Here is a 27,829-nt window from a genome sequence, read left to right as displayed (position 1 = left end):
ATGTTTCCCATTCTTCGACGGAGCATTCAAACTCATCAATAAAAAAGTAATAACTATCATCTCGGCCAAAGCGTGAATACAGAAAGTCAAAGTAAATCCACCCAAGGTCTAGAGAAGGCAAGGTTGGATTTGACTTCATTCCCAGACTTTTTAGAAACTCCCTCGATGATGGCTTAAATGGTACTATCATTTAACACTCGTGGTATGACATGTCAATGAAACCACTTATCTCCTCAATCGTTGGTGCCAAGTCAAAATCCATGAATTTGAAGATCATCCTCACAGAGTCCTAAAATTCTAGCATGGCCCTAATAAAGTGAGGGTTTGGTATGACAAAGATGAGGTAGGTAAGACCGCCCAACAGCTGACGAATCTCTCTTTCGCGATCCCTCTTAATATCAATCCACCAGCTCCTTAGCTTGTAGTTTACATCTACGACCATTTGCGAGTTTGGGGAGTTGAAAATGTCCATGACTCTGCAAACAAAACAACAAACGATTTCTAAACTCCATTTTGGCAAATTTGGCTTAATTTAATTATTATGACAACATTGACACATAATTATGCAATTTGTCTAAAGGGTGTTGGGGCCCTTTAGACGATAAGGTGGCTACTAATCATACGGATTGACACCAAGGGTCAAGCCACCTAGGGCTTATGTAACATGTATGACCTAAGTAAACTTTCTAAGAGTTGGCTAGACACGTACTTGAAAGGGGTTCTATGCGAGAAGGCTCGTGGTTTCCCGGTAGTAAGACTATCTGTTCCGTCCACGCATATGCCGACTCTCTATAATTGGGTGTTTGAAGAGAATTGGAGTAGTTGTGAGAGGTGCAAAGGCACAACATCACGGTAACAAAATAAAAAAGGAAGAGGGTCCCAATTGGGGAAGTATGAACGGAATGCCAATTATCAAAGCAGTAACAATTAGCATGTAAGTGGAAAGCAGTAACATATAGATAGTTTAAGGGAAGCAGTAAATAAATAAATATATGCGTAAATAAAAAGGAGTAAACATATAGACAAATTAAAGGATCAAGCAAATAAGGAAAAGGGGATGGGATTAAACATGGAAATACTCAAATAGAGAAAAGGGAAAGGGGTGAAACATGGAAATAAACAATAGGGGAGAGGGAAAAAGGTGAAGCATGAAAATAAACACATAAAGAAAAAGGGAAATGGGTGGGACATGGAAAACAGTAGGTAAATAAGGAAACAAATAAACAAGGAAAAATAATAACAGCTTAACATGCTAATAACCAAACAAACAATGAAATAATCAAGTAAACCCCATATAAACATGAAATACGTAATGGTAAGAACCTAATATCTCAAGCAGAGTCGTCATTCTGTCGCGCCCGGTTTTTTGCAAAACGGGTTTTGGTGCACAACCTAAAAGCTCTTTTGGGCTTTGGAGGATTGAAGAGTTTTCACCTTACGAATTATGGTGCGTTAGGGCACTTATCTAACCTAACTAAATCTAGTTAAGGTTAACGAACCAAAGATCAGGGTAAAGGTTCAAATTACCTCGAGGGAAAGGTGTTAGGCATCCCTCGAGGTCCACAAATATGGGTCCCGGCCGTATCTCATGCAATTTATGTAGGGGTTACAAGTAGCAATTAAGGTCACTTCATTATTTGGTTATTTATTAAACATAATTACTAGGTGATCACTAAAATTAAATAATTAAGGCAATTTCAATTATTTATTTAATTAATTAAGCGTGCGAAAACTAGGTGATAACTTAATGCTAAATAATTAACGCAAAAAAAATTTAAAAGAGATAGAGAGAAGATAGAAAGACAAATATATAAGCAAAATGTCATTTTTTATTTAATTAAAATTACCTCAAATAAATATAATTATAAACAGATAAAGGGACGAAAGGAAAGGGAGAGTTTAAAGGACATAATATAATCTAAAATAAACTACTAAACAGAAAGAAACTCTATCTGATATCCCACCCTAGGCGACTCTTCATGTCTTGAACTTGAGTTCAAAAATCTGTTAAACAAATAGCAAACACAAGATCATAGCATAATAATAGCTATATAGAAACATAACAAATATTCATACGAAATTCAAATGAGTCATAGAACAAATAAGATCACACATTGATAGGGATAAGGAACTAAAAACCGGATGCTTCCTCTATTATTTCAAGCATACATAAAATATGAACAATGCAAAATTTAAACTAGTGGAAGGAAACTAACCAATTATGTAGAGTTATTTATCGGCAATGAAGATAAAACTTAACCAGATACTAGGCCCGAACACAGCAAAACCAAATAGAGAGGCTTCTTAGAATGTTTACCTAATTTTACATCTTTAGAGTAGAGAGTACTTTATGCTTTTGTTAGAATATGTCAACGTGAGTCCAAGTGAGAGGGAATTGATCTGATTATATAGTCACTAGGAAGACGACCAAATAAGGAAAACATAATTAATTTTTTTTTAAAAAAATCCTTATTTTAAAGGAGAGCTAAATCAGATTTATTAATTTATTTATTTTTTGCCAAATATGGAGCAAAACTGAAATCAGCCAAATTATTCACCAAACCGGTAGGAATTTCTAAAAATAGAGTAGTAAGAATCAATTCAAACCATAATTAAGGGGAGGGGGATCAATTAGAACATTTTCCATAAGAGTAAAATTATTAAACAATTCTTTTTTTTTTATTACCTAAATTGAATATAGATTTGCCAAAGAAGGAACACGTAAGAATCTGCCAACTTATTTCAGAAAAAGTTAATTAGCAACGGTCACTAAATCAAGTAAAGAAATATTTATGTAACACATTTACTTAAGCAAGGACAAATAAGAAAGGTAAAAGAATCAATTAAGCAGTCATTAACTCAATTAAAAATAAATAAAATTTATTCAAAACATCTCAATAAATGGCCAAATAAAAGATAACCACATTTAACAGAATCAATTATCAATTCACCTTACCATAAGCTGATTTAGAGGAATAAATAACTTAAGGCCCAAATTACAGCATAATCAGAAGATAAACAATTAGTCAAGCTAATTAAGAGAATAATCCGGTTAAGGCAAATTAAATCGAATTCAAGTTTTCCATCAAAGGTCAACTAAATCAGATTCAAGAAGAGAGGAAAATAAAGGGAGATTTTGAATAACATACGAACAAATTACGAACAAATTAAGAGAAAACAAAACACTAATTCAAGTATCATAGTAACCAAACATGCAGAAATCAGGAAATTAGAAGTAATCCTACATAGAGCAAAAAAATAAATTGCAAGTACTATAGACAGGTAAGGAAGATTATTAAAAGATGAAAAATAAATTAATAAAGGGACTAACCCAGACAGATCTTCACCGATCCGTCGTCAGCGCGCTGCTTTCTTACCGAAGTCTTTGAGGTTGTTATTTCTTGCCCATTCACGAGGAAAGGGAGAAAATGGGGCTCGAATTCCAGCTGGAGCTGCTACTTTGCCGAAGTCGCTATTGCTGTCGTAAGTAGTTGCCGATTTCAGCTGTGCTTCTTGCTGTCCGGCTGGAGCTGCTGTTGTTGTTGTCCGGCTGGAGCTGCTGCTTCACCGGAAACTGCTGTCTGGTGGTTCGCCGGTCGCTAGTTGCTGCTGCTTTTCGCTGGAATGTTGTCTTCGCTGGAAAAAGGAGAATAGAGGAAGAGCAGCAACGCCGTTGCTGCTGCTGGTGGGGAGAGGAGAGAAAGGAGAATAGACGAGCGGAGAGAGAAACAGAGAGAGGGCGCCGGATAGGGGAGGAGGACTAGCGACTCTGAGAGAGAGAGAGGGAGGAAGAGATGAAAATTAATTTTAGGGTTTTGGTCTTTTTTTTAGAGTAGAATAGGAAAGTAATGAGGGATTTTAATCTCATCCATTGATTTATGTTTAGATGTGAGGCTGAGATTTAAAGGATGAGATCGACGGTCGGAATTAAAGATTTCATGATTTGGATTAAATTAAAATGGCTAGAATTGGAATAGACAAATGGCTATAATCGAAATAAAGGGTTAGAATTGACATTAAAGGGTGGCTATGATTGAAATAAGATTGGAATTGAATAGGCTAAAATTGCAAGGAATTATAATAAAAATGGTTACAATTTAAATGATTTAGAGGAAATTTAAAAGAAATGCTATCCAATTTAAATACTACAAAATTATAATTAAAAATACTTAAAATTTTTAAAACATTTGAATTATTTTGAATTTTACTAATAATTTTAAAATATTATTTTTTTATAAAGTATGCATACTAAATATATGACTTTTTAGACAAAATTGATTAAAATTTTAAATTCAACATTTTTTTTAAATACGTATTTAATTGAATAGCGTTTCCAAAATTGCTAAAGGTCGGTCAAAATTGGGTGTCAACAATCCCCAGAGAGATAGATTGTTGCCTTTCTCCACTTGACTCTGGAATATAGACTAGATCCAAAACAAGGAATCTAGTTGCCTTCTCCAACTTCATATCCACCATTGAACTCAGGAACATCAAGGAGGCCTTAAAGGATGCTGACTGGGTAACATCAATGCATGAAGAACTTCATCAGTTTGAAAGGAGCAAAGTGTGGCACTTGGTCCCCAGACCTCTCAATAGAACTATTATTGGGACCATATGGGTGTTCAGAAACAAGCTTGATGAGCATGGAACAATCACTCAAAATATGTCAAGACTAGTGGTACGGGGGTATAATCAAGAGGAAGGGATTGATTATGATGAGACCTTTGCACCTGTATCCAGGATGGAAGCCATCAGAAATTTAATAGGCTTTGATACCTACATGGAGTTCAAGCTAATTAAAATGGATGTTGAAAGTGCTTTTCTGAATGGGTATCTGAAAGAGGAGGTGTATGTAAAACAACCTCCAGGTTTTGAAGATGCTGATCTGCCAAACCATGTGCTAAAGCTGGATAAAGCCTTGTATGGTTTAAAACAAGCCTAGAGCTTGGTATGAGCGCCTGTCAAAATTCCTTTTGTCAAATGGTTTTAAAAGAGGTAAAATTGACAACACCTTGTTCTTGAAGTCCATAGGTAAGGAGCTTCTGATTGTGCAGGTATATGTAGATGATATTATTTTGGAGCCATGTCAGATTCTCTATGCAAGGAGTTTGCAACCTTAATGAGTAGCGAATTTGAAATGAGCATGATAGGAGAGCTTACATTCTTCTTGGGCTTGCAAATTAAATAGTCCCTTTAGGGCACATCAATATGCCAAGAGAAGTACATAACAGAACTGCTTAAGAAATTCAGCATGCTCGAGACCAAAGTTCTTGACACTCCCATGAGCACAAGCGTCAGACTTAATATGGATGAAGAAAGGGTTGATATGAATCAGACCATGTAAAGGGGAATCATTGGGTACTTCTCTATCTCACTGCCAGCATGCTAGATATAGTCTTCAGTGTAGGGATGTGTGTCAGGTTCCAAGAAGCTCCAAAGGAATCACACTTGAAGGCAGCCAAGCGAATACTGAGATACTTGAAGGGAACACAAGACCTTGTCCTTTTCTATCCTTCTAGCAACTCCTTTAATTTAATTGGATATGTTGATGATGATTATGCAGGTTTTCTTATTGATCGAAAGAGCACTTCAGGCATGGCTCATTTCTTAGGGTCATCACTAATTTCATGGGGAACCAAGAGGCAGAATTCAATGGCTTTATCAACTGCAGAAGTGGAGTACGTGGTTGCTGCATCATGATGTGCTCAACTCTTGTAGATCAAGCATCAACTCGAAGATTTTGGTGTTCTCACATACATTATTCCTCTTATATGCGACAATACTAGTGCAATGAATATGGCCAAGAATCCTGTCCAGCATAAGAGGACCAAACACATAGATGTGAGGCACCACTTTCTAAGAGATAATGTTGAGAAGAACAATGTGGCAATGAGGTACTGCAAGACAGAAAATCAAGTGGTTGATATCTTTACCAAGGCATTGAGCAAAGAAAACTTCGTCAAGAATAGATTGAAGTTAGGGATGCACAAGATCACCTGATTCCACAACTAGTTTGCATAAAATCTCCCTCTTGACTAAGTTAGGGAGGCCAGGTATCTATACTTGTTGTATTGCTTATCGTTTGTGATTTCACATCTGGTGCCTCACTATAGGCACACACTCGTGGCATATTGGTTAAAGGGAAGATCTAACCATAACAGGCAGGGCTATCTATAGAGAGGGACCTGGTCCCCCAAAAGGTTAGTATCACTTTTACTACATAGTTTTCTATCAACAGTCACTGCCATGTGTCTTCTCCCTATTCCTTGTGTCAGTTACAAACGTCTTTTCAGTTTAAAAACCAAGAGTCACTACTATTCAGGGACCCGATACCTTATTAAATACAACCTTTTGAGAGAATTCAACACTCATAAATTCTTTCCTACGCTCTTCAAATTCTCTTACTAAGTTGTCAACTGTCTTCCTCTTGTTTTTTGAGAAAATGTCAAACTCTTCTTATTCCTCAAAATCTCCTCTCTCCCAAGAAATTGAAAACCCAGTTCATTCAATTTCTCAATTACTCCACCTGAAGGATCTCCGTCCACACCAGTTTGTGGGGTTGGTGAGACTGATGAATCTATCACACCCCACACTGAAGTGTTAGATTCTCCTGAAATCAACCTTGAGGATACCTTGCCTTGATCCAACTCTGGTTCTGTCAGACAAAGATTCAAAGAATTTTGAAGCCCAGTCAGTTGTGAAGCCAACCCTTGAGACACTTTCTGAAAATCTAGAAGTTATGTCTTAATTAGGGCCTGTGTCGTCTACCATGTCTGAAAGATTGTTTGAAGGGGATTTGCATGAGAGCAAGGGTATATAATCGAACAATTTAGCAACAGCAGAGGAATTGGTGGTCGTAAAAAGTTTGGCTTCTCTAAGAGGGGATATTCAACCAACACTTTTAGAACAAGAGTGCAAATCGTCGGAATGGGTCCCTCACAATGTTCAACCAGTGTTCGACCAAACTCCAAAATCCTTTGGGGTTGAAAGTGAGGAAGAGGTCGAACAAGAAACTCCTCTAGTCTGGCATAGAAAAGGGGTTCGAGGTGTAAATGCTTCGACTATGGCTGTCTCAGATCTAGAAGTAGTTAATGCCGTACTTGAGACTAAACTTGAGGACGAGCCTACTGAGTCTGAAAGGAAAATAAAAAGAAAGGGAAAAGGAGAAATGGTGGAGTCCCACACCAAAGGGGACAAAAGAAGATATACAACTAGATGGGAGGTACAAAAACTACTGGGCGATGCTTTGGTGGCAAACGAGGTCCAAACAGAGAGAAATTGAAGACAAAGAAGGGATCTTCATGTGCCTGCTGAGGAACCTACCTCAACGCCTCAACATATAGGCTCGAGTGAAACAGAATCTGAAGATATTGATAGAGCAGTGGCGAAACGGAAGAAGAAGGCAGAAAATGAACGGGTCAAAACTAAAGGGGATCCTAAGTCTGTGAAGAAATCACTTGTAAAAAAGGACAAGGTGACTAAAAAGGCTCATTCTAAACCAAAATCTAGTAAGGGACCAGGTACGACCGTTCAAAAGCAAGTCGAGGGAAGGAAGTTGACAAGAGAAGAGCGTATTGCTGAACTCGAAAAACAAAAGGTGTTGAACGGCAGAGTGTTTGATCCAGAAATCCTCACAGAATATGGTATGTCTACTCTTTTCCATTTTGTGTTGTTGTAAAGTTTGGAACACTTGTTTGAAGCTCCAACACCTTATTTGCACGAGCCAGAGATGCGAGAATTCTACTACAAAATGGAGTTTCTTAATGATTGAGGCATCAATACAACAGTTCGGGGGGAGGGGGGGAGGGGGGAGATTTCTGTGAATGAAGAAAGCTTGGGAATCATTTTGGGCGTTCCTTTATTAGGGATCCGGTCCATTGAGGGTTGCAAACCTTCTAGTGACTTTGTTCAAAGGGCTACCAAGCGTGGGGACATAAAACATGCGGGTCTACCTAAGCAATTCCTAATGGGAGAGTATCAATTGTTGTTTGAGTTTATCAACAAGGTCTTGGTGCCAATGAGTGAGAAGAGAACTCTAGCCTCTGCCGCAGATTTGTTCCATATGGAACAGTTGGATGAACTTGAGGCTATTAACCTTCCAGCAACAATGCTTGAATATATGCACAGGGTGATGACTTGGAAAAATGCCAGACATGGCATACCTTATGGGTATCTACTGAACTATGTGTTTGAAAATTTTGGTGTAGCTTTTGGCAGAGGAGTACCTGGTACTGTGAAGCATATGTTTTCTCCGGCAACCCTTTTAGAATGTAAATGTGCTGAAGGGAAGGTCAAGGGTAAGTCTCATGTGTTTGATCTTCTTGAGCAGCAAGAATCTCTCAAGCGGGAGCTAAATGATCTTACAATAACCTTGAATGTAAATGAGGTTGAGATTGTGCGACTTAAGGCTCAGATGCAACATACTATTTCTAAGGGACCTGGTACCAGTTCTGTGGGTCAGGAAAAAGTCGACAAATTGAAAGCTGAAAATGCCCAGCTGCTGAAGACAAATGCCTCACTCAGTGAAGAAGTTCAGGCTCTCAACAAGAAACTACTCCAGGCACACGTTGATGCTAATAATCGCATGACCTTGTTGTTGCGGTCCTTACTTCCTCCTCTCCTTGCGTTCTAAATGTGTCCTACATCCAAGTTTTATTATGTCTTTTTGTGTCTATGATGGTTTCTCTTTTCAGTTCTTATGGCAAAGTGTACTGTTTTGATAGAACCTTGTGGTCAGCATTAGTGATCTAATGATATAATCTCTTTTTACCCTGACTAGTATGCTTTTATCTTCTATATTTCTGCTTACTTGCGCATGTATTGTGTGGCTCATGGCCCTAAATTCCTAACGTTTGCATGCATCTTGCATATTGTTTACTGTCACTCATTTTCAATGATGTCAAAAGGGGGAATTGATTGTAAATTGGGTTGTGAAATTAGAGTTTAGTGAAAGGGGGAACTGAAACAGGGGGAATATTGATAGGGGAACTGATGCACTTTGAATGAATGATAACTCAAGTGAGGAAGTTGTTTGTCATCATCAAAACAGGGGAAAATGATAAGTCTTACTGTTTCCAGATGTTTTGATGATCCTCACAAATGCAGGGACCCGGTCCTCTACAGAGTGTTCTCGTTCAGGACAATGTGTTATACAACTGGAAAGCTGTCGTGTCAGAGGTTAATGAGGTTGTCAGCGTACTGAACCAATCAAAATGGACGAGGTTGTTTGTCCAACGGTTAATAATTCTTTATGGTTGATATATTCAACATGACAAACAACATATCAAATTATTCATTCAAAGAGAGAAAATTCAAGCTTCAACAAACACAACAAGGGACCTCATAGACTGACGATTTACTTTCTGAACCTGTTGTTATTTTGATTGCTTGTATTTGTGCTTAACTTGTAGGATTCGTTTCACTTTGATAGAAACGTTTCAAAACTTGTGTGAATCATTGTAAGCACATAGTTGAGGGCAACCTTGTGTCTTACGAAAAAGTCTATATTAATTAGTTAAGGTTAGTTTAGTGGGCAATGCAGGCATTGCTTAGGCTCAGTTAATTAATAGGTGGTATTACTTAGTATAGAGATTAAGAGGTTAATCTCATTGTGTGGCTGTAAACTGTGTTTCTCTTTTACTTGTGAAGATTAGTGAAAACAGTTTGAAAATCATGTGAGACAGGTCGTAGTTTTACTCCCTTGAGCAAGGAGGTTTCCACGTAAAGTTTTGTGTCTTCTCTTTACTTTCTGTATTTACATTTGTGCATCATTACTGTGTAAAGGACATGGTCCCATCGTAGTTAGTGGACGCATACATTCCAACAGTATAATTCACAACTAACAATTCTTCGTTTGATTTGTATTTGTATACGATGGTTTGTATTTGTATATGGCGATAATTTTCTTTGGTTTTTCAACTTTATCACCATATACATTCAATCTTTTTTTGTATAAATTTTTAAAGTTTGTATGAACGTGTAGTTTTAAGATTTTGTTTAAGATAATATATATAATGTAATTTGTATAACTGTTTAAAATTCATATGTTTATATTTGTATCAATTCGTTATTTCGAGTTTTATCATATTTATATAATTCCAGAGTTTGTCTTACTCAATTATACAAAAACACGTGAATGATACAAACGAGATGTGAATTATACAAATTATTGCCCTCTCTCGCTCGCCTCTCTCCTCCCTCTCCCAATCTCGCTCACCAAATATACAAATACATATGTATACCAGTTATATATATACAATTATCTAACCGATATACATATACAATTCACCTCTCTCCCACTCTCTACCCTCTCTCGCTCGCCTCTCTCCTCCCTCTCCCAATCTCGCTCGCCACTCTCCTGCCTATAACATGTAGCTACGAATCATAATTAACAAATTATAACTATGAAGCGTAATTAAGTTATTTTTGAGTGACTATATGCGAAAGTTCCCCTTATAATTTATAGAAAAATAGCCCTCCATCCTTGTTGAACTTGGGCTTGGACTTTGCAAGAAAAATCTCTAGGATAGCTTGTGGCACAACACACCATTCATTACCCTAGAAAAGCTGACGCGGCACACCAAGTAGAGCGCTAACACTGTGAATTTTCATATATGAAGTTTGAACAAACACTTATCCGCTTTCAAAAGACATGTAACTGTATGTGGTCGTGCAAATAATATAGAGACTCAAAATAGTTATATGTCGAAACCACAGGAATTTGTGATTTAGCAATAATCTAGTAAGCAATCATGTAAAACATTCAATTATAATCTAGTTATCATTAAATGTGGACGTGATCCTTCTTGCCACCTTTCTAACTTCAAACAATTAAAAAAACAATTCTACCAGGATCCTTCTTGCCACCTTTCTAACCAAATATTCAAAATGCCCTTTATTCTTTCTCCCATTATAACATAGAAGATCGGACAACCCAGATAGGTGAACGAAAAGTTTCCTTATTTGATTCCTATAAGACTTCTCAGCCTTTATTATTAAAAAATTTAAATTTAGCAATCGACAAATTTTGTAGCTAAACAGCAAAATTTAATGTTAATCCTATTTAGTGACAGATTTCTAATAGCTACAAGTGAAATAGTGATAGACTAGTGATGAAATTTGTAGCTAATTCTATTTTTTTTTTTAAATAATGCTTATAGAAACTATAATTAGAGGAGTCTTATCATGTAGATAAAAGTAACTCTTGTCTTTGACCTCTTTTGATCTCCTGAGCCAAATATAATTGTATCATTTGCATATGAAAGATAATTAATTTTTGGGATCCATTTTGGGAGTCCAAACCCTTTGAATTCTTCCTCCTCATTGACTTGATTCAGATTCTTAGAGAAAACCTCAACAACAATAATGAACAAGGTGGGAGAAATCGGATCCTCTTGTCAAGTGAAAAAATGATGTGACTAATCATTGACTAATACTGAATACCAATTATTAGATAATAATCTACAAACCATATCAATGATTATATTTGAAAATCCAAACTTAATACTTTAGTCACAAAAATTCATGAAATCATATCATATGCCTTGGTCATATGAAGCTTTAACCATCACATTGTTGTTTGCTTCTAAGAGTATATCTCTGATTATCTCATGTGCCAACAATACATTCTTAGTTATACTTCTTCCTTTTACAAATCCAACATGATTAGGAGAAATAATCATTGGTAGGATCCCCACAAATGATCAAATAAGAAATAGAATTAGAGTTCAGTGAGGGTATAAAAGTCATCAATGTTTAAAGGATATTTTCATATGTTCAATAAAAAAAGGATTAGAGCTCATTAACGTTATAAAAGTCATTCAATATTTAAAGGATATTTTGATAAACCAAATATTTATATTTATGTTTTATATTGATATAGATAAGGTCTTATTAGTTGCCGGGGTGATTTTTCCTTAAATAAATAAAGTGATATTCTTCTCGTCCCAATTTAAGTGTCATTGTTTGACTTGATACAAATGACATTTTTTAAAATAAAATATTTTTAAAAATGTGTCACATAATTAAAAAAGAGGGAGTAGGTGATGAATAAGTAAAATGGATCGAAAGGATACAAATTAAATGGGCTAATTAACTAGTCCTCCAAAAGTTGTATTCCTCCCTTTTAAAAAAAGAATGACTCATTTTCTTTTTTTGTCAGTTTAAAAAGAATGATCCTTTTTGGCAATATTTTAATTTCAATTTTCTACATGACATGTTTAAGACCACAAGACTAAAAGATATTTTGATATATTTACCATAATTTTAATTTATAAGCACAAAACTGAAAAATCTTTCTTTTTAAAAAACTCAATATCAAGTCATACGTCATTCTTTTATAAATGATAAATGGAGGATGTATTAGTTATTCACCAAATGGGTCCCAACCTCAGAACATGCATGGGCATGAAACAGTTTGGAAAGGCAGCATTTCATTCTTTTATATAACTTTTGGGATTAAAAGTAGTACAAAAAAAAGATGAAAAGAATAATATTGAAAAAAGAGCTTAGGCATAAAGTAAAGTGAGGTTTTAGCCAAAAACATTTTTATACTATATCACAAACTTAAATAACATACTTAAAAAAAAAAAATTGGCAAAAAATATCCTCTAAGTATTTGAAAGTTAACAATTTTCATCCCTCTGTTAGATATCGTCAAAAAATTAAGGGATCCTACAAAAACATGAGCAGTTCACGTGACTATCAACAAAAGTTTTCTTGTATAATTTCATTACCTGCTATAAAAAGTTCCTGAAATAAATATTAAAAATCTTAGACACCATTGCTTACTGAAACCAAAAATGTTTGGAAGGTGTGAGGAATACTTAGGATACATGATTTGCTCTTTTTCTTATTTAGTAACGGAAATAAGCTGAAGTTTAATTATCTTTACCTTTTTCAAAACCAAACTGTATTTAGATCACTAAATTTTTGGGCATATATGATATTGAAGTGATCAAAATATTGATCGTGTCTTGCATTTGAGTTTCATTCTACATTATTAGAGGCAGAAGTCTCCAACAAACATCACTTCTAGAATATTCAATTGAGAAGAAATATATTTCAACTAATAATATTTTTAATATCAAATTAAATGAAAATAAATGAAAAAACTGTCAAATTAAAAGATTTTGCATAATGCTAAACTCAAGTACCAAAAAAGTTCACGATAATATTTTTGGCTTATGTAAGAATAATAATTACAAAGGGATGACTTGAATTTTGTGGGATCTGTTAGTTTTCTAATAAATTCAAGTAGAAGGATGAAAATTGTTCACTTTTAAATACTTGAAGGATGTAGTTTAATCTTAGGGTATAGTTTAATAATGATTTTGGCAAAAAATTCAAAGTAAAGCTAATAAAGTATTTATTCAAAGGAGATTAATAGTAGGGACTCAAAAAGTTGGTTTGTAACTTTGTAGCTATAAGAATTAATAGTGCAGCCTGGCACGCATTACTAAGATTTCCGCGTTCTTTGGATATGTGGAAATACGCGGAATGAGATTAGATATGTGGAAACCTTCAAAAGTATGTTTGGATGGCTCATATTTTTTCACTTTTGGGGTCATTTTGGCTGAGCGTATAAAAATAATGCTGAATAAAATATATTAGTTAGACATGTTATATTTTTTTATTTTTAGATGTATACAAGTAGACACTTAAATTTGTATAACATTGAATAAGTAGACACATATGTTATATGTGACATGATGCATGTAAGATGGCACGTACGACACAAAATTGTCATATAGGATGAATGTGTCTATTTGTTCAATTTTATACAGGTTTAAGTGTTGTTTCTGCACACCTAACATTAAAGGGCATAGTTCTAAGCTGGAGTCAAGTTAAGAATCATGTTTATGTATTATGTCTATTAGTTATGTTTGCATAGTTGTACTCAGATTATCTTAGCAATGTTTGGTTTGATTTAATAAAAATAACATGCATTGAATAATTTATTTTTAAAAAAAATACAAAAATACCATCCATAAATATGGTGAAAATGACGTAACAAAAAAGTTTTGATGGGCAATTGTAGCTTTAACCCACATGCATTAAACTATTTGCATTACTAATATCATGGATTATCATGTATTAGTTATACACACTTTAATACCAAATAGAGTATATTAATTATATATAAGTTGAGAAAGTATACCAAACAAAGTATTACTTATACATAAAGCTAATGCATGCATTATTTTTCCTAATATGTTCTATCAATGAACACTCAGGATGTGTCCGGTACAGAGGAAAATACACAAATGTTTTTCAATTTCTTTATGTTTTGTTGCTTAAATTTATCAAAAACATTGAAAAATAAGTTTTTTAATAAATAGGGAAATGACTTTCCTGGTAAAGAATTAAAGAAACTTACCATCTCCAACCCCACTCTATTTTACTCTCCATTCTCTATATTTGGAGAGTAAAATAGAGAATGGGTTCTCCAACCACCCTCTATTTCACTCTTTATTCTCCATATATAGAGAGTTGAATAGTAGTTCTCCAAATTTGGAGAAATACTATTCACACTCTCTATTTCACTTTTTCATTATTTTATTTTATTTTTAATTTATTTTGTAATTAACATATTATTTTTCATATAAGGCTATGAATTAAATCTCTAATATTTGTAATTCTTTTTAAATGCAATATTATATTTAAAAATATATATATATATATAATTTAATATATACTACTTTCATTCCGAATTAATAATATTTCAATTTTTTAAACTTTTTTTGTCAATTTAATATAATTTGATTTTATTATTATTTTTCACTATAAAGAATGCACAATTTTGAATGGTCTACAATTGTTCAAACAATTCGTAATCCACGTTCTCAAAAGAAGAAATATTACGTGATGAAACAAGAATCAAGCCGAAAAGATGTTGAACGTACATTCGGAGGTTTGCAATCACGTTTTGTAATTATTGTAGGAGAATCACGTTTTTTGAGAAAGGAAGTGTTACATGATATAATGACTACATGTATTATATTGCACAACATGATAATCGAGGATGGATGTAATCTTAATGCACCAATTCAAGATGTCGTAGAGACTCCAATTGCAATAACAAAAATGGTGGTAGATGAAGATCTTCGATTTGAACAACTTTTAGCTAGACATAAAAAAAAATTAAGGACAAAAATGCTCATTTTGAACTCCATATTGTGTTAATAGAGCATTTATGTGAGCAATGTAAATAATATTGAAAGTTGGGTATTTATGTAATGTTTATATAATTATATTTCATTAATGATTTCACTTTTATTTGAATTGTTCATTAATTTGTATATTATATAATATTTTCTTCCAATTTATGTTATTTAGAAATTTAGAATAAAATATAATTTTATATTAAAAAAAGAATTTGAAAAAACAAAATTTTATATCACATGAAAATTATATAAAAGTGATTATTTGTAAGAAAAAAAAAGAGAAGAGATTTATATTATTAAATAAGAAAATAAGAATGAAATATAAATAATAATATAATATTGAGGAGAGAGACAAAGATTCATTTTTAGAGAGTAAAATAGAAAGTTGGGTTGGAGTTGGTTGTCTGAAAAAATAGAGAACTCTATATTTGAAGAGTGAAATAGAGAACAGGGTTGGAGATGCCTAAGTTCTACAAAAGGCATTGCATATTGATTGTTTCCCTTAGGGTGTGTTTGGTATGAAGGAAAATGTTTCCTTGAAAAACTAAGTTGATTTCTAACATATCTCTTATGTTTGATTTGTGAGTGGTAAATATTTTTTGAAAAATATTTTTTAATGTTTGGTTGTTGAACGAAAAAATATTTTGTAAAAATTATTTTTTATGTTTAACTAGAAAGTAGAAAAATAGTTTATGACTTAGTAATCAACCCTAATAACCGATTTAGAACCCAACTCTAACACCCGAACTAGAACATAACCCCAATAATTGATATGTTTCTACTTTTTATTAAAAAAATAGTTCATTTATCTTTGTTGCATCCAAAACGTCAAACTCGAGGGTCCCATTCGCCCTAAAAAAAAGAAAAATGTGATGTACTTTCTTGTCTAATTCAAATGGTCATTCATTAGGGGACGAGGGTTAGACCTGTATTTTATTTCCCTTTTTAGGGATTTTCTTCTTATTTTTTCAACAAAAGAGGATCAAAATTACCCTCGACCTATTCTAAATAGCTCATATATACCCTTTAATTATGTTTGGGATCAAAACTACCCTTGTTGTCTATGTTTTGGACCACAAATACCCTTAAAATGTTATCTTTACCATTAGAATTAACATAGCAGTCCACCCAAGCAATCCAACATGACAAAAATATCTTCCTCTCAATAATGTTGTTCTTCCTTGTTCATCCATCACAAAAAGAAAATCAAATATAATTTTTCCATTGCTCTTGTTTGAGTTGTTGATCGGACGTTGGAACTCCAATTTCAAAGTGTGCTAAAGTTTGTTTGAAGTTGTAATTGCGTGTTGAAGGATCTAGTTCATTGTTTGGGTTTTGGGGTCATAGATTCACAAAATCGATTTTTAGATTTCAAGTTTTTTAGAACTCCTTCATATACTCTATTTTTTATATTTTTTGGGGGGATTTCAACTCAAATCTTCAAATATCAATCTTCAAACTAAGAATTCAGTTGTTAAATGTCAATTTCCAACTTCAATTGTGATAAGTGCTTATGCTTCTAGATGTTTTGATGATCTCCTCACAAGTGCAAGGACCTGGTCCTCTGCAGAGTATGAATATTCATCTAGTGTCAAAGTGCTGAACAGTTGTAAAGTTGTCCGCGTCAGAAAGTTGGTGAAGTTGCAGAGTACTTCACCAATCAGAAGCGGCGTAGTTGTTTGTACATTGGACAATGGTTTTTCATGGTTGATATATTCAACACTCAAACAACAAATTCATTATTCATTCAAAGAGAGATATTTCAAGCTTCAAAACAACAGAGACCTTATCGATTTCTTCAAGTGCTTCTTGTACTAGCTATTACTTTGATTGCTTGTAATCGTGCTTATATTGTAGGATTCGTTTCATTTGTGAAAGAAATGTTTCAAACTTGTGTGAATCATTGTAAGAACTAGGTTAAGGGTAACTTAGTTTCTTACTCTTCCCATGGATGAACTGATTGAGAATCTTCAAACCTACGAGCTAAACAAGAAACAGGGAACATCGGTGGAAGAAGGAAAGAAGGAAAAGTCCATTGCCTTGAGAACTTCTCAAACTGAAGTGACTGGGGAGGAGGATGAGATGGTGTATGTCACTAGAAGATTTCAGAAGATCATAAAGAAGCATGGAGGCTTCCAAAAGAAAACCCTTGCTAGCAGAACTGCTACTGCAAATGATCTTTGCCATAAATGTGGCAAGCCTGGTCACTTCATGAGGGACTGGCCCAATCAAAAGCAAGAAACTCATGACACCAGACCTCGCAAGAAGGACCTGGTCCCAAATAATGCTCGGAGGAAGGCTCATGCTGATCAGTTGGTGATAAAAGCCTTTGCTGTATGGGGAGATGATTCAAGTGAGTCAGAAGAAGATGTAGAAAGCCATGAGGATGTTTCAATGATGGCCATTGAAGATGATGAAAGTGTTTTCAACTCCATTTTCTCTTTGACAACTAAATCTGATTATGAAGAAGATCCAGATGAGGTAACTCTTTTTGATCTTAAGGATGATCTAGATACTTTTTCTGTTGAAAAATTGAGGAAACTTGATTCCCTGCTTATTGATTTTGTTGATGAGCGAACCACTGAAAACTTAATGTTAAATGAAAAATTAAGTTTGTGTGAGGATGAGAATTCAGCTCTCATGTCTCAAGTTTCTGAAATGAGTGTAAGGATAGGTACTCTAGAAACTAGCAACATAACTCCTAAGGAGAATCTTGGTACTTCAGTGGGTGGAAAGAGAAAACTTAGCATCTTTGAGGAAGATTTGGAAGAAAAGCTTAAAATTTCTGAGTCTAAGCTAGTTGCTTCTCTTGAAACTAATTTCCAGCTGAGAAAGGATCTGAGTAGGGTCAAGGAGGAGCTAAGCCACTCTTTAAAGTGGACTGATTCCTCTAAGATACTCTCTAACCTGTCTAATCAGAGTTTCAATGGAAAGAAAAGGTTGGGATGCAGACCAATAGAACCTCTCTATAATCCTCATAGCAAATATGTGTCTGTATCTGACAATCTATTGTGCACTCACTGTGGGCATTATGGTCATCTAAAAGAAAAGTGTAAGACTCTGAGAATAGCAAAAGAAAAACATGTGAAATTTGTCAGATCTGAAAACAATGATAAAAGGGAACACAAGGGACCTGGTCCCCATTATCATTTCAGTAAGAACACTTTCCCCCTGGACATGAAGGTTTCTTATCAAGCATTTTGATAGTTATTGGGAACTCCATTTGAGGTGGCTTCAGAAATCTAAGTGATTCTTATGCAGAAGAGAGGAAGGAGTTAGTGCTGGTACATAGACAGTGGATTCTCAAGGCACATGACTGGAGATACTTTAAACTTCCTCTCTTTGAAAACACACCATGGTGGTGGTGTATCATTTGGTGGTGGAAAGAAGGGTTCTATTCTTGGTATTGGCAGAATAGGGAGATCTGTTGATAATTCTATAAGCAATGTACACTATGTGGAGGGTCTAAAATACAATATTTTGAGTATTTCACAAATCTGTGACAAAGGAAATGAAGTCAAGTTCATGGCTGACAAATGTTTGGTTACAAACTGCATTACCAAAAGGGTTGTCATGTCTGCTACTAGAGTAAAAAATATGTATGTTGCAGATCTGGACTCTATTGAGGGAGATGATTCGTCCTGTCTAAGTGCTCAAATTGATGATGTAGATCTATGGCATCGACGACTGGGTCATGTGAGTACTTCTTTGTTGAACAAACTTGTTACAGGGGACCTGGTCCGTGGATTGCCAAAACTGAAGTTTTCAAATGATAAAGTATGTGATGCATGTGCTAAAGGGAAACAAACTAAGTCATCATTCAAAGCTAATAAGGGAGTCAGTACAACGAGACCTCTGGAGCTGATAGGTCCACATGGACTTATGTGGACCTATCAGAATCTAAAGCAGAGGAGGTAAGAAATATATTCTTGTCATTGTTGATGATTTTTCCAGGTTTACTTGGAACATGTTCCTGCGGACGAAAGATGAGACAGCTGGACAACTGATCCCCTTTGCCAAAGCCATCCAATTGAAGATAAACTGCAAGATAGCCAGTATCAGATCTAATCATGGTACAGAGTTTGAAAACTCTCAACTTGAAGGGTTTTGTTCAGAGAATGGAATCAATCATAACTTCTCAGCACCAAGAACTCCTCAGCAAAATGGAATTGTTGAAAGAAAGAACAGAACTCTGGTGGAGATTGCTAGAACTATGCTGATTGATTCAAGACTTGCAATGAATTTTTTGGACTGAAGCAGTTAATACAGCATGTTATGTGACAAACATGTGTCTTATCAGATCTATCATCAAGAAAACACCCTATGAGCTGTTAAATGACAAAAAACCTTCAATTGCGCATCTTAAACCATTTGGGTGAAAATGTTTTGTGTTGAACAATGGAAAGAATGATTTAGGCAAGTTTGATGCCAGGAGTGATGAGGGTGTATTTGTTAGGTACTCACTTACAAGCAAGGCGTACAGGGTGTTTAATAAAAGAACTTTTTGCGTTGAAGAAAGCATGCACGTCAAGTTTGATGAATCTGGTACAAGGAATGAGAACAATGAGGACTACGAGTTTGAAGAGCTGACGAACAAACAACAGGTTGATCAGGGTACAAAAGAGAAGGATGCAGAACACTCAGGAGGACCTGGTCCCTCAGGTTCATCATAGGAAATATTGTCTCAAAATCTCCAAGAAGATGAAGCTGATTCTGATGTTGACAGAGAAGAAGAGATTACCAGAAAGTTTGAATTGAAGCATCAATCTTTGCATCCACGGGACAATCTCATCTCTCCACTTGAATCAGGAATTCAAACTAGATCTAAATCAAGAAATCTAGTTGCATATTCAGCATTCATTTCATCCATTGAACCCAAGAACATCAAAGAAGCTTTGTAGGATGTAGATTGCTTCAATGTAGGAGGAACTTCATCAATTTAAGAGAAGCAAGGTGTGGCACCTAGTCCCCAGACCAATCGACAGAACTATTATTGGGACCAGATGGGTCTTCATAAACAAACTTCATGAGCATGGAACTATTACTAGAAATAAATCAAGGCTTGTGGTACAAGGTTACAACCAAGAAGAAGGGATTGATTATGATGAGACATTTGCTCCTGTACTAGAATAGAAGCCACCAGAATCTTGATAGCATTTGCCGCTCACATGGAGTTCAAGCTGTTTCAAATGGATGTCAAGAGTGCCTTCTTGAATGGGAATCTGAAGGAAGAAGTATATGTTAAGCAGCCTCTAGGCTTTGAAGATGCAGACCTGCCCAATCAGGTGCTGAAATTGGATAAAGTTTTATATGGGTTAAAGAAAGCTCCAGAGCTTAGTATGAACGCCTGTCAAAATTTTTGCTAGCCAATGGGTTCAAGAGAGGTAAAATTGATAATACCCTGTTCTTAAAATCTAGAGGTAAGGAATTGTTGATTGTGCAGGTATATGTGGATGATATCATATTTGGAGCTACTTCAGACTCACTGTGCAAAGAGTTTGTTGATTTGATGAGTAAGTTCGAAATGAACATGATGGGGGAGCTCACTTTCTTTCTAGGCTTGCAGATCAAACAATCATCTCAAGGCACCTCAATATGTCAAGAGAAGTACATCAAAGAGCTGCTCAAGAAATTTAATCTTCTTGAGGCAAAGGTGTTGGATACTCCCATGAGCACAAGTGTTAAACTTGATAGAGATGAAAATGGTGTGGAGGTCAATCAGACCATGTACAAGGGAATAATTGGGTCACTTCTGTACCTCACTGCAAGCAGGAAAAACATAGTGTTCAGTGTAGGGATGTGTGCAAGGTTTCAAGCAGCACCAAAGGAGTCTCACCTGAAGGCAGCCAAACGTATCCTGAGATACTTGAAGGGAACTCAGGACCTGGTTCTCTTCTACCCTACTGGTGACTCTTTTGATCTTATAGGTTATGCTGATGTTGATTATGCAAGTTTTCTGGTTGATCGAAAAAGCACATCAGGCATGGCACACTTCCTGGGATCAGCCTTGATTTCATGGGGGAACAAAGAAGCAGAATTCTGTGGCATTGTCTACTGCAGAGGAAGAGTATGTGGCTGTTGCATCATGTTGTGCACAACTACTGTGGATAAAGCAGCAGCTGGAAGATTTTGGTGTACTCACAGACACTATTCCTCTCATGTGTGATAGCACTAGTGCCATGAACATGGCAAAAAATCATGTCCAACTTTCTAAGAGACAATGTTGAAAAGCAAAATGTGGTGATGAGATTCTGCAAGACTGAAGATCAACTGGCTAACATCTTTACAAAGCCATTAAGTAAAAAATCCTTCATAAAAAACAGGATGAGGCTAGGGATGCACAAAATTACCTGACTCCTTGACAAAATTTGTACAAAATCCTTCTTATTAATTATGTTAAGGAGGGCAAGTATCTATACTTGTTTTAATGTTTGTCATAAAAGAATTCACTTCTGGTACCTTAATGCAGGTATACACTCATGGTGTGTCTAGCTGAAGGGAAAGTTTAATCACACAGGCAGAGTTACAAATTGAAAGAAGGACCTGGTCCTCATGAGGTTAGTATCACTTATGCTACACTGTCTAAATGTCAACATCATTGCCACATGTCACTCGCCCATTCAATGCGTCAGTTTCAAACGTCTTGTCGCCTCTAAAACCAAAGGTTGCCACTGTTGGGACCCGATACCTTTTGACTTTAAATACTAATTCTCTTGGTAAGTTAATCTAAAACCTTCTTCTAAAAATCTCTAAATTTCTCTCCAAATTTTGCTTCCCTCTTCTATTCAAAATGCCTAACTCTGAGTCTTCTTCAAAGACACCTATCTCCCAAGATGTTGAAAACCCTAGTTCATTCAACTTATCCGTTACTCCCCAGAAGAGTCTCCATCCACCCAGTCTGCGGTGTTGGTGAAATGGATGAATCCATCACTCCGTCGGTCGACATTTTAGCCTTCCATGTTCTGTACTCTGATAATATTTTGGTTTGTTCTCCCACTCTGGTCTTATCTGGTAACAAATCCCAAAATTCAGAGGCACAATCTGTGACAAAACTTAATGTTGGACTTCCTTCAGAAGAAATTGATGTTGGTTCCATGGCAATGTCGTCTACCATATCTGAGAGATTGTTTGAAAGGGACTTGCTAGAAGGGAAAGGTCCTGAATCATGTATCCTAATCTCTGGAGCGGAATTGGTAGCCGTTCAAAGCTTAGCCTCATTGAGAGGTGATGTTCAACCTACTATTCTGGAGCATGAACTGGAGTCACCGGATTAGGTCCCTCACTGAAGTGAGTCTATCTTTGACCAAACACCAAAATCCTTTGATATTGGGAGCGATAATGAAGAAGAAGAAGAAGATATCCCATTAAGATAGCGCTCAAGGGGAATGCAAGGAGAAAACCAATCTCAAGTAAATATTCCTAAGTTGGAAACAGTTAAATGGACGTCTGAGATTGACATTGTTGGTAAATCTGTTGAACGAGAAAAAGAGAGACAAAGAAAGGGGAAGGGAAAGTTGGTATTGTCTCATTCTAAAGGAGAGAAAATGAAGTATGTTACAAGGAGCGAAACACAAAAGGTTATGGGGAGTGCTATTGCGGCAAGCAAAGCCCAGACTAAGAGAACTAGGAAGAGGAGAAAAGAAGGGCTTGAACCTGAACAGCCTGCCTCTACTCCCTTGTCTATTAAGAACAATGAGACTGAATCTGAGGATGCTGCCAAGTATGTGGCAAAAAGAAGAAGAGAAGATGAGGAAGAAAGGGTTAAATCAAAGGGAAATCAAAAAGGGGGAAAGAAATCTCCTGTAAAGAGGTGAAGGTTAAAAAGCAGAAATATCTTGCAAAACGAGAAAAAGGGAGAAAACAGTTAGAGGAACAACCGTAAAAGGACCTGGTCCCAAGGTTAAAAATCAAATCGAAGAAAAGGAATTGACTAGAGATGAGCGGGTAGAGAAAATGGAGTAGCAAAGAGTCTTGAATGGTAGAGTCTTTGACCCTGACATTCTAACAAAATTTGGTATGGCCAATCTGGTTCACGCTGTTACCATTCAAGACTGGAATCATCTTTTTGAACCACCAGTTCCATACTTGCACGAACCTGAAGTGCGTGAATTCTTCTATAAAATGGAACTACTGGAAGGTGGTGGAATCACAACTATTGTCAGGAATGTTGAAATATGTCTGGATGAAGAAATATTAGAGATCATTTTAGGGGTTCATGTGGAAGGAATTCGAACGATTGAAGATTGTAAACCATCCAGTGACTTCACAAAACTTGCCACAAAATGTGGAGATGTCAAGAATGCAGGGTTACCAAAAAAGTTTCTCAAAGGCGAATATCAGTTACTTTTTTAGTTCATCAACAAGGTGTTAGTGCCTAGAACTGAAAAGAGAACAGTGGCATCTGATCCTGATCTTTCTCTCATGGAGAAGCTTGATGAACTTGAAGAGATCAACCTCACTGCCATTATGCTGGAACACATGCACAGGGTAATGACTTGGAAAAAGGTAAAACATGGGATTCCATATGGTTACTTGCTGAATTTTGTATTCAACCACTTCGAAATGCCTTTGGGAAGAGGGGTACCTGGTACCATTAAGCAGATGTTCACTGCTGCTACCCTGCTGGAATGTGAGTGTGTTGAAGGAAAAGCTAGGAGCAGATCTCAAGTAGCAGATGTTATAGAGTAGCAGGCTGCTCTTAAACGGAAAGTGACTGAGTTCATTGGGATTCTGAATGACAAGGAGGTTAAAATCTCTAAACTGAAGTCTGAATTACAGAATGCGGTTTCGAGGGGACCTGGTACCAGTGATGGAAATGAGCAGGTGTTGCAAAAGTTGAGGGATGAGAGTACAGTGCTGCTGAAGACAAATGCCTCACTCAGTGAGGAAGTTCAGGCTCTCAACAAGCAACTTATCAAGGCTCATGAAGATGCAGATGAGCGCTTGTCTATGCTTATGCGCACCCTCAATCCCCTTCCCTCCTCCGTCCTAAACGTGTCATGTTTCCCTAGTTTTTCTTTTCTCCTTAACCCATGATTCAAAACTCTTGTGGCTTTGTGTTGTTTTGACTGACTACAGTGGTCAGTATTTGTGATATAATGCTCTTTTCGTTTTCTGCCATGTTCATGTGTGCATTTATTGTCTTTTTTTGCTTTCATACGCATGTTTTGTGTGGCCCGTACCCCTGAATTCTTAATTGCCTTATGTTTTAACTTGGATATGTTTACTGCTTCACCTTTTCAATGACGTCAAAAAGGGGAAGTTTTGTTGCATTTCGTTCGGGGTTAAGGGGGAACTTATTAAGGGGGAACACCAGTTATTGAATGAATGTTTGTTCACTCACATGAGGAGTTATGCAGGTTGTTTGTCATCATCAAAAAGGGGGAAATTGATAAGTGCTTATGTTCCTAGATGTTTTGATGATCTCCTCACAAGTGCAGGGACCTGGTCCTCTACAGAGTATGAATACTCGTCCGTGTCAAAGTGCTGAACAACTGTAAAAGTTGTCCGCATCAGAAAGTTGATGAAGTTGTAGAGTACTTCACCAATCAGAAGTGGCATAGTTATTTGTACATTGGACAATGACTTTTCATGGTTGATATATTCAACACTCAAACAACAAAGTCATTATTCATTCAAAGAGAGATATTTCAAGCTTCAAAACAACAGGGACCTGATCGATTGCTTCAAGTGCTTCCTGTACCAGTTGTTACTTTGACTGCTTGTAATCGTGCTTATATTGTAGGATTCGTTTCACTTGTGAAAGAAACGTTTCAAACTTGTGTGAATCATTGTAAGAACTAGGTTAAGGGTAGCTTAGTTTCTTACTCTAAAGTCTATATTAATCGGTTAGGATTAGTATAGTGGGCAGTGTTGTATCTGCTCTGGCTCAGCTAAGTGATAGGAGGTATTGCTTAGTGTGGAGATTAGCAAGCTAATCTCATTTTGTAAACTGGCTTTTACTTTTGCTTGGAGAAGATTAGTGGAAGCAGTTTGAAAAGTCCTATTGAGAATAGGTCGTGGTTTTACTCCCTTGAGCAAGGAGGTTTCCACGTAAAGTTGATTGTCAATCTTTACTTTCAGTATTTGTTCTTTACTGTTTATTACTGTAACTGTGTTGAGGACCTGGTCCCATCTACATAGGTGGACGCATACATTCCAACAAATTGCAATTTCCAAGCAATTTTTGATAACATTCAACTAAGTTTCTTCAAATTTTTGCACTTCAAAAACCAAACAAAAGCTAGAAATTTTTCACCATAAGCTTTCAAATGAGTAACTATTTTTGAGTTTAACACAAAAGGAATGACTTCAAGAGTTTTTCAACATCTTTCAACTTCGACAATTAAATTTTCAGCCTCAGATTCGATGACATCAAAATCCAAACAATGAACTCCATCATTCAACACACAACTACTATCTCAAACGAACTTCAGCGGACTTCGAAATTAGAATTTTAAAGTCCGAAAAATAACTCAAACAAGAACAATGAAAGAACTATTTTTGATAGTTTTTTATTAAAAAAAAATTGTGATAGAGATGAACAAGGAAGAACAACATAATTGAGAGAAAGACATTTTTGCCATATTGGATTGCCTAGGTGGACTGTCATGTCAGTATATATGAGAAAGATAACGTTTTAAGGTATTTGTGGTCCAAAACATAGACGACAAGGGTAGTTTTGATCTCAAACATTCATAAAGGGTAATATGAGCTATTTCGAATAGTTCGAGGATAATTTTGACCATTTTCCGTCTTTTCAATTAAGGGTAAGGAAAGGGAATATGAGAGAGTGAATTATAAGGCGGGTAATCGAACCCTCAACAACAAGGTAAGTTCAGGTAGCTAACCAACTGAGCTACTAAGATTCCCCTAGTAATTTTTTATAAAATTATAATTATAATTATGTTTGATAATATTTTAAAATTATATGTCACGTCCTTAGTCTTCAACTAAGCGCACACGTGACACTTGAAAACCGGCTCATATTTTTGCACAACTTGCTCAATTTTTTGCTATGTCAAATTAGCCTAAGATACTAAGGATCTTTGAGAGAATGGTGGAGAGACGCAAGAGAAATGTTAGGAAGAATTGTGTTGATAGGAACTTTTGATATTACAATAATAAGAAGAAAAAGAAGTAAATTGGCAAAGAAAAAAAGAAGACAAAGAATTAAAAATAGGAATGAAACCATTGAATGCTTTAATAGGTGGGATCCAAAGAGGTTCATGTTGTTAAAATAATAAATGCATCCTAAATTTCAGTATTTTTGTTTTGGAAAGACTTTAACTTTGCTTTGAAAAGAAAAAGGTTACTATGGTCTTTTACATGTTTATGGCAAAATTGTGGACAATTTTCTGACAGTTTAGGAGCTCCCTTTTAATTTTAATTTTACTTTTATTTATAATATAATAACAAATTTTATGACCTCATAAATATGTATAAAAGTAATATTTTTGAAATATAAATTCAGAAATCTTCAAGTCTTTTTTTTTTAAAAGAAAAAATTACGTGCTAGATTCAAATTCTATCACTTAAATTGAAAGAAGAAGACATTAAATTGGTTTGGTTGAACCTTAGCTTGGTCAAAAAAGCAAGAAGCAGCTCCCATTAAGGGTGTGTTCAGTAGGAGAAAAAAAATACTCAGAAAATTTATTTTAATTTTCATATGAATGGATGATTACATTTATTTAATAAATATATTTTCAGTAAAAGAACAAGTTTCTTAAAAATGAAAAGATTTAAACTTTTCTAATAAAATATAAATATTAAAATTATCCTTCACGTCCTCCAACACACTTTATTTTCATTCTATTCTTATCACCCCATTAGTGGCAGAACCAAAATTTTTAATAAGGGGGTATAAAATCTGAGAAGTAAACACACGAACTAGTGAAAGGGGGGTTCGACATCTATTATACATATCTAAAAAATAATTTTAACCATGTGTAAATAGTAATATTTTTAGCCAAAGGGGGTTCGGATGAACCCCTAAGTAGGAGCGGAACACATTATAGATTATATATAAATATTTTTAAAATAGTATTTTTTTTTATCAACGTACTATATGAAATTATACAAAAATAAATAAAATTATAATTGTCTAAAATTGAAAGTTGTTTCAGCGTCAAATGAAAGTTAGTCCCACCACCGTCCTAGAATATCACTACTCATGTTCTGTTAGCAGTGACATTTCAACTTAGGTGCAATGTCACCGACACCCTTCGCCCACAAAAACCCACAAAATCTCAAAGGCATGTCATCTATCGATCTACGTATTTTTACTTGTTATATTTGAATTTGATACATTTATTTGAAAAATAATGATTGATATAACTAATGTATCACACTATCAATTCCTATTAGTTGATGTTTAATACTCTTTCTGTTCATTTTTACTTGTCATTTATTTCTAAAATAAATTTCATAGTCATTTTTGACATATCAAGAAAAGACAATAAATTATTTCATGTTTTACTCTCAGCGTTAAATATTCCTTCCAGTTCAAATTAATTGAATTGTCAAGACATTTTTCATTTTTCAAATTAACTTAATTGTTCAATTTTCAATACTACTTTTAGAATGTTCTTCCAATTTTACCATTCATAAGTTAGTATTGGAATTAGTTATTAATTAATGTTTAGCTATTTTAATCATAAATTTGA

General features: G+C 35.3%; 2 protein-coding genes across 2 annotated transcripts in view; both read left to right on the top strand.

The window, feature by feature from the left end:
• Positions 1-13,374, top strand: part of LOC125823308 (26S proteasome regulatory subunit RPN13) — a 406,586-nt gene extending 393,212 nt beyond the window's left edge. The window contains exon 15 of the transcript XR_007442702.1: positions 13,364-13,374. The gene's annotated coding sequence lies outside the window, so the exon portion shown is untranslated. The remainder of the gene's footprint in view (positions 1-13,363) is intronic.
• The window catches only part of LOC125823287 (alpha-aminoadipic semialdehyde synthase-like), a 120,526-nt gene that overhangs the window by 14,433 nt on the left and 78,264 nt on the right, over positions 1-27,829 (top strand). The window lies entirely within an intron of this gene.

The sequence above is a fragment of the Solanum verrucosum genome, unplaced genomic scaffold (assembly GCF_900185275.1).
Source record: "Solanum verrucosum unplaced genomic scaffold, falcon-dt-bn FXZP01000214.1, whole genome shotgun sequence".
NCBI classification, from domain to species: Eukaryota; Viridiplantae; Streptophyta; class Magnoliopsida; order Solanales; family Solanaceae; genus Solanum; species Solanum verrucosum.
Note: the sequence above shows the minus strand (reverse complement) of the source record. Positions and strands in the feature narration are given on the sequence as shown.